An 8,285-nucleotide genomic window follows, 5' to 3' on the forward strand; every position below is an offset into this window, starting at 1 on the left:
TAGACTCCTTAATGAGTCTAGTTTCAAATGAGATCAAATACAGCACATTTTGAATTCTGTAAAATGAGAAATTTGATTCGTAGTGAAGAGTGGTCAGAATAGTCAAACAGTGAAACAGGGGAAACTTTAAGAAAAATCTGGTATTGATTGGCCAAGCCAAAAATTCTGAAAATTTTATGGATGGAAGATATACGAGTCTATATTCAGGGAAAATTAACGGCTAGTGATTTGGAGTTTTGTAGCTCCAGTTATAAACAATTTAGCGACTACTGCTCAGGAAAACAGCTCGTAGTGAATATGTGATTTTGTTGTAAACATTAATGAAAATTTGCCAATGAGTTATTTATTGACTATTATAAAGCTTACTATAATCTATGTGTGTGAAGGTCAAATCAATATATATTATTTTGAAAGTAATACTTGAATAGTCGATTAATGACTATTTTAAATTTTGTTGAACTTAAGCTCAAGAGCAAAAGGGAACTAGATCCGGTAAAGGCAAAGAAAAGATCACTGAGTAGTCGAGTTGGAACCGTCTTACCCAACACAAGGTAAGTCATTAAGCATGTAGTTGGTATTATTTCAAATGGTCATAATGTTTATGTATTGATGCTGAATGGAATGAATAAATATACATATATATATATGCATGTACGTATGTGATGATGAAATTGTTGAATGAAAAGAAAAGAGGTAAGATGTACTGAGTTGTTGATCTCGGCACTAAACGTGCGGGTATAACCATTTATGACCATGAGATTGGCGCTAAGTGCGCGGGATTAGATTGTACAGCACTAAGTGTGCGATTTGACTATGTTGCACTAAGTGTGCGAAATGAATATGATGCACTAAGTGTGCGAATTGACCATGCGGCACTAAGTGTGCGAGTTTGACTATGTAGCACTAAGTGTGCGATTTGATTACGTAGCACTAAGTGTGCGAGTTGATTATATAGCACTGAGTGTGCGGACTCAATATGCATTCGTGAATCATTATGGACACTATGTGTGCGACACTATTGAGTCGATCGCGGACAGCGGATCGGGTAAGTGTCTTGAGTACATGGCTAATAGGTGCTATGCTTATACTTGGTGTTGAGCTCGGTAAGTTTGAACCTATGTGACAACTATACTTGAAGTCACGTACATAAAATTTATCGTAGGATGGGTGAAAGGCCGTTTAGTCGTTTGATTGTAACGAAAATAAATTGATTTATGAAAATGCTTCAATGTCCTATTGATGAGTATATGGAATGTGAATGCATGAATTGATATGAAATTGAATCGATAGGTTGGAGGAACTATGGTATGGTTCGGAATGGATGGAGTAATTAGCCTCGTTCCATTTTGTTTTCTCTTGTGATAATGTTATTGATGGATGGTAGTGCATAGCTTATGACTTACTGAGTTATAAACTCACTCGGTGTTTCCTTGTCACCTATTCTAGGTTTCTTGGACACATCTCTTTTTGCGTGATCGGGCCGTCATCGAAGTCATCACACCGGATAGCAAGTTTTGGTACTTTCTTCTTAGTTGGCTTAGAAGAACATTTTGGCATGTATAAGCTATTACGTTGTGTTTGAACTTTGGCATGTAAACTTTAAGCCATGCGAAAATGGCACGAATGTTCGATTGAGTTGGATCAAGGGTAGGCATGAAATGGACCTAGTTACTTTCGTAACAGATGCTGGCAGCAGCAGTGTCATGAGATTGAAAAATCACTAAAAATAGTAGGAGTGGAATTAATTGATGAATAAATTATGTAATCGAAGCTCGATGAGTCTGTTTTCATGAGGAAGTAACGAAAAGATCATATGGGCAGTATATTAAGAGATAATCAGATTTTTGTGGGACAGGGCCAGAACGGTTTCTGGATTCCCTACTCCGACTTTGGAAATTCATTATAAATTAACCAGAGATAATTAGGGGTCGTAACATATATGTATAGATTCCTCTCTGAGACTAGTTTTCATAGAAACAAACGGCATCAGTATTGAAGCCCCGTGCAGGGAGATATCCAAGTCGTAATGGGCAAAGGTCAGTGTAGTCGACCCCTGCAACATGGGAGACTTTGACTAATAAACTGTACTAATTGGCCCGACCAAAAATTATAGAAAAAAATAAATAGATGGGCACATGAGTCTAGTTTCTGAGAAAAATTACGAAACTGATTTTCGAGTTACGAAACTCAGGATATGATTTTTTTAAAACGACTAGTACACAGATTGGGCAGTGTCTAGAAAATAAATTTTATAAGGGGTTAAAGTCAGTTAACACCTCGTGTTCGACTCCGGTGTCGGTTTCGGGTTCGGGGTGTTACATTTGATTGGTATCAGAGCTATGGTTTAGTCGGTTCTAGGACTACCATAGCACGTATGAGTCTAGCTATACATGCCTTAATGTTAATGTTTAAAAGGGTGATGACTTCTGACGGTTGAAATGTTTTTGTTTTGATTAGTAAATGGATCCCGGTGTAGAAAGAACCCTAGCGGATGACATTGAGAGCGTAGCGGCTGCTCCTGCACAAGGGACGCCGCCTGTTGAACCTCAGTCATCTGCGAATAATCAAGGTGAGGGGGCTAAACAAGCCTTCTCTACCATGATGAATGAGTGGGTCGCGCAATATGCCCGAACCAACCCGGCTGTCCAACAATTCCCAAATTTGAATAATCCACCCCAAGAGCCTGTAATGCCATCAGTCGCTGATCCTGTGAGGCTGAGTAAGCCACCTGTAGACTTGATTAGGAACCGTGGGGCCGAGGAGTTCAAGGCCATAGTAACTGATGATGCCGAAAGGGCCGAGTTCTGGCTTGATAACACCATTCGGGTGTTCGATGAATTGTCATGCACACCTGACGAATGTCTAAAATGTGCTGTATCTTTGTTGCGAGACTCAGCCTACTATTGGTGGAGGACCTTGATTTCCATAGTCCCGAACGAGTGAGTAACTTGGGACTTCTTTCAAACGGAATTCCGAAAGAAATTTATTAGCCAACGGTTCATTGATCAGAAGCGTAAGGAGTTCTTGGAACTCAAGCAAGGCCGTATGACTGTATCTGAATACGAACATGAATTCGTAAGACTCAGTAGGTATGCCCGGGAGTGTGTAGCTGATGAGGTTGCTATGTGCAAAAGATTCGAGGAAGGATTGAATGAAGATTTAAAGCTACTAATGGGTATTTTGGAAATAAAAGAATTCGTAACACTAGTCGAACGAGCCTGCAAGGCGGAAGAACTTGGAAAGGAGAAGAGGAAGGCTGAATTTGAAGCTAGAGATTATCGTAAAAGATCGACGGGTAAAGCTCCGTTCTCAGCTGTAAAGAAGTTCAGGGAGGACATTAATAAGTCGAGGGCGACTGCGGGAATTTCCATCAGGGCAAGACCATCGATGGGCTCCCGAGCTACTTCGGTAGCTAGTGTGGGCAATAATCGTCACGAGAAACCTGAATGTCCCCAATGTGGAAGACGACACCTAGGTGAATGTTGGGGCAAGTCTACTAGCTGGGCCTGTTACGGATGCGGTTTGAAGGACCACTTCATTAGAGATTGCACGGAGCTGGATGAGAAGAATAAGATTCAAGGTGCAAGACCTAGTGGAGTGACATCTAGAGGTAGACCACCGAGAATTTTAGGAGGCAGGGGTGGTAGTCAGAGGGGGGCCTCTGATACGGCCGATCGAGCCGAGAACCGTACTCCTGCTAGAGCATATGCCATTCGCGCACTAGAGGAGGCATCCTCCCCGACGTCATCACTGGTACCTTCACTCTCTTTGATACTAATGTGATTGCATTGATTGACCCTGGTTCTACTCATTCATATGTATGCGAAACCTTAGCAACCAGTAAGACTCTACCTGTTGAGTCTACTGAGCTCGTAATTCGAGTATCAAACCCTTTGGGTCAATGCGTACTTGTTGATAAAGTGTGTAAGAGATACCCTCTAATAATCCGAGAATCCTGTTTTCCGGCCGATTTGATGCTTTTGCCGTTCGACAAGTTTGATGTTATTCTTGGTTTGGATTGGTTAACCGCGCATGATGCGGTTGTGAATTGCAAAAGCAAGACTATCGATTTGAGGTGCGCAAATAACGAAATAATCCGAGTTGAGTCTGCGGACTTAAGGGGGTTGCCAGCTGTAATATCAGCAATGTTGGCCCAGAAATATGTAAGGAAAGGGTGCGAAGCATACCTCGCGTATGTACTTGATGACAATGAGTTAGAAAAGAAACCCGAATCGGTGCCGGTGGTTTGTGAATACCCGGATGTTTTTCCTGAAGAGTTACCGGGTTTGCCACCTGTTCGGGAGGTAGAGTTTGGTATTGAGCTTGTACCTGGAACTACGCCAATTTCGATCGCTCCGTATCGTATGGCACTAACCGAGTTAAAAGAGTTGAAAGCTCAGTTGCAAGAATTGACGGATAGAGGTTTCGCTCGACCGAGTTTCTCACCTTGGGGTGCACCAGTATTGTTCGTGAAAAAGAAGGACGGAACCATGAGGTTGTGCATTGACTATCGTCAACTGAATAAAGTGACGATAAAGAATAAGTATCCGTTACCGCGTATTGATGATCTGTTCGATCAATTAAAGGGAGCATCGGTGTTTTCAAAGATAGATTTGAGATCGGGTTATTATCAGTTGCGGATTCGAGATTCGGACGTACCCAAAACTGCTTTCAGAACGAGGTACGGTCACTACGAGTTCTTAGTGATGCCGTTCGGGCTCACTAATGCCCCTGCGGTGTTTATGGATTTGATGAATCGGATTTTCAGGCCGTATTTGGATCGGTTCGTAGTTGTGTTTATTGATGACATCTTGGTCTATTCAAGAGATGAGACCGAACATGCTGAGCATCTGAGGCAAGTGTTGCAAATTTTGCGGGATAAGCAGTTATATGCTAAGTTCAGTAAGTGTGAGTTCTGGTTAAGAGAGGTTAGCTTCTTGGGTCATGTGGTATCCGCATCGGGTATTCGAGTTGACCCGAGCAAAATTTCAGCCATACTTAACTGGAAGCCTCCGAGAAATGTTACCGAAGTCCGGAGCTTTCTACGGCTCGCCGGTTATTACCGACGATTTGTCAAAGGTTTCTCGATGATAGCCACACCAATGACGAAGCTACTTCAAAAGGATGTTAAGTTCGAATGGACGGAGAAATGTCAGAAAAGCTTCGATCAACTGAAAACTCATTTGACTGAAGCTCCAATTTTGGTGCAACCCGAATCGGGTAAAGAGTTTGTCATTTATAGTGACGCATCCCTACTTGGGTTGGGTTGCATATTGATGCAAGAAGGTCGAGTTGTGGCCTATGCGTCAAGACAATTGAAGCCACACGAGAGAAATTATCCGACCCATGATCTCGAACTAGCCGCCATTGTGTTTGCATTGAAAATATGGCGACATTATTTGTTTGGTGAGAAGTGCCATGTGTTTTCGGATCACAAAAGTCTCAAATATTTGATGACTCAACAAGACTTGAATCTGCGACAAAGACGTTGGCTTGAGTTGTTGAAAGATTACGAGCTTGTCATTGATTACCACCCGGGAAAGGCTAATGTGGTTGCGGACGCCTTAAGCCGGAAATCACTGTTTGCTTTGCGAGCGATGAATGTACACTTGTCTGTTCTACCTGACAATGTGTTAGTAGCTGAATTAAAAGCCAAACCATTATTGACTCATCAAATTCTTGAAGCTCAGGAAGTCGATGATGAATTGGTTGCAAAACGAGCTGAGTGTGTTCCGAACAAGGAATCGGAGTTTCAGATTGATGATGATGGTTGTTTGAGGTTTAGAAGTCGTTTGTGTGTTCCAAGGAATTCGAAACTCATTCCGATGATTCTGAACGAAGCCCATTGTAGCCGAATGTCAATTCACCCGGGGAGCACGAAAATGTACAACGACTTGAAACGTCGGTTTTGGTGGCATGGTATGAAACGAGACATCTCCGACTTTGTTTCGAGATGTTTAATATGTCAACAAGTGAAAGCGGAACATCAAGTGCCTTCAGGGTTACTTCAGCCGATCATGATACCCGAGTGGAAATGGGACCGAGTCACAATGGACTTTGTGTCCGGACTGCCATTGTCCGCAAGTAAGAAGGATGCGATTTGGGTTGTTGTTGATAGGCTGACTAAGTCGGCTCACTTTATCCCCGTGCGTACGGATTTTTCATTGGATAAACTAGCCGAATTGTATGTTTCTCAGATTGTGAGATTACATGGAGTACCTATTTCTATCGTGTCGGATAGAGATCCGAGATTCACCTCGCGATTTTGGAAGAAATTGCAAGAAGCTTTGGGTACCAAGCTGTATTTTAGCACCGCTTTTCATCCCCAAACCGATGGTCAATCCGAGCGGATAATTCAGATACTCGAGGATATGCTGAGATGCTGCATCCTTGAGTTTAGTGGTTCATGGGAACGGTATGTACCTTTGATTGAATTCGCTTATAACAATAGTTTTCAATCAAGTATTAAGATGGCACCTTACGAGGCTTTGTACGGTCGTAAATGCCGTACACCATTGTTTTGGACCGAGCTCGGTGAAAGTAAAATTTTCGGAGTTGATTTGATTAAAGATGCCGAACAGAAAGTAAAGGTAATCCGTGAAAGTCTGAAAGCAGCCACAGATCGTCAGAAATCGTATGCGGATTTGAAACGAAAAGACATTGAATATCAGGTGGGAGATAAAGTGTTTCTTAAAGTTTCGCCTTGGAAAAAGGTACTTAGGTTTGGCCGTAAGGGCAAGTTGAGCCCGAGATTCATTGGGCCGTACGAAATCTCTGAACGAGTGGGGCCAGTTGCGTATAGATTGATTTTGCCCCCTGAGCTTGAAAAGATCCATGACGTCTTTCATGTTTCGATGCTTCGACGCTACAGATCTGATCCATCGCACATAATTAGCCCATCAGAGGTTGAAATTCAAGCCGATATGAGTTATGAAGAAGAACCGATGCGTATCCTAGCTCGTGAAGTGAAGGAGTTATGAAACAAAAGAGTTCCGCTAGTAAAGGTGTTATGGCTCAAACACGGGATCGAGGAAGCTACTTGGGAAACCGAGAGCTCGATGAAAGAACGATATCCAAACCTATTTACCGGTAAGATTTTCGGGGACAAAAATTTCTTAAGTGGGGGAGAGTTGTGACAGCCCAAAATTGACCCTAGTCGGGAAGTGGTTTCGGGACCACAAAACCGAGTCTTATAAATAATTAAAGATTATATTCTGTGTTTATGATGTGCGTAAATGCTTGTGTGATAGTTCCATACTTTAATTTGGTCAGTGTATGTGGAATTTATTAGTAGGGACTTATGTGAGACAATTTAGAAATATGCTAGGCAAGTGTTCAAGTGGCCCATTAATATATGTGGGAAAGTGTTTGTCCTTGCATGTCAAATTAGCCAAATTAAAGCATAGTGGCTGGCCATGCTATGGGTGGAAACATGTCACCAACATGTTATGCTAGTGATGTATGCTAAGAAAAATAAAATAAAGAGCATGGTAATTAAACAATGAAAAGGAAGGGTGATGAAAAAAAAATGGTCTCATCCATACCCCCCTTGTTGCCGTGAGTTGAGGAAAGAAAACAAAAAAAAATGTGTTCATTCTTGAACACCTTTGGCCGAATAGAGGAAAGAAAGGAAGGGGAAGAGCTTGAGAAAATCGGCTATGGTGGTTTGCTAGACTAAGGTATGTTTGATGTTGTTCTTGAGATGCATGCATGTTTTAGTAGTTGACTTGAGTTCTAAAAACCCATGGTTCAATTTTGTGGATTGATGATGATTTTGTGTTTTGCCATTGATGAGTGCTTGAGCTTTTTGATAGTTGTTGATGAAAAGTGAAAGATATGTTAAAGATTAATATGTTAAATTAAGGCTTGGTAAGCTAGCTATTAAGGTGAAATGCTAATGTTAGTATTTGATTTGGTAATAATATGTTTGGGGACAGCAGCAGTAAGGTGATTTTGGAAAATCGCCATAATTTGTAGGAGTTGAATTAGAAGCTGAGTGAATTATGCCATTAAAGCTTGAAGAGTCTATTTTCTTACAAAATAAACTATAAAAACAAAAGAGTTACTGATCTTGAGATATTTGAAGTATTGTGGGGCTCAGTCAAAATGACTACTAGATTCCCTGTTCGGTTTTTAGGAAATCATTATAAATTGTACAAAAATGATTATAAGATAAAATTTATATGCTTAGACTCCTTAATGAGACTAGTTTCAAATGAGATCAAATACAACACATTTTGAATTCTGTAAAATGAGAAATTTGATTCGTAGTGAAGAGTGGTCAG

Source organism: Gossypium hirsutum, chromosome A10, assembly GCF_007990345.1.
Source record: "Gossypium hirsutum isolate 1008001.06 chromosome A10, Gossypium_hirsutum_v2.1, whole genome shotgun sequence".
Classification (NCBI taxonomy): Eukaryota; Viridiplantae; Streptophyta; class Magnoliopsida; order Malvales; family Malvaceae; genus Gossypium; species Gossypium hirsutum.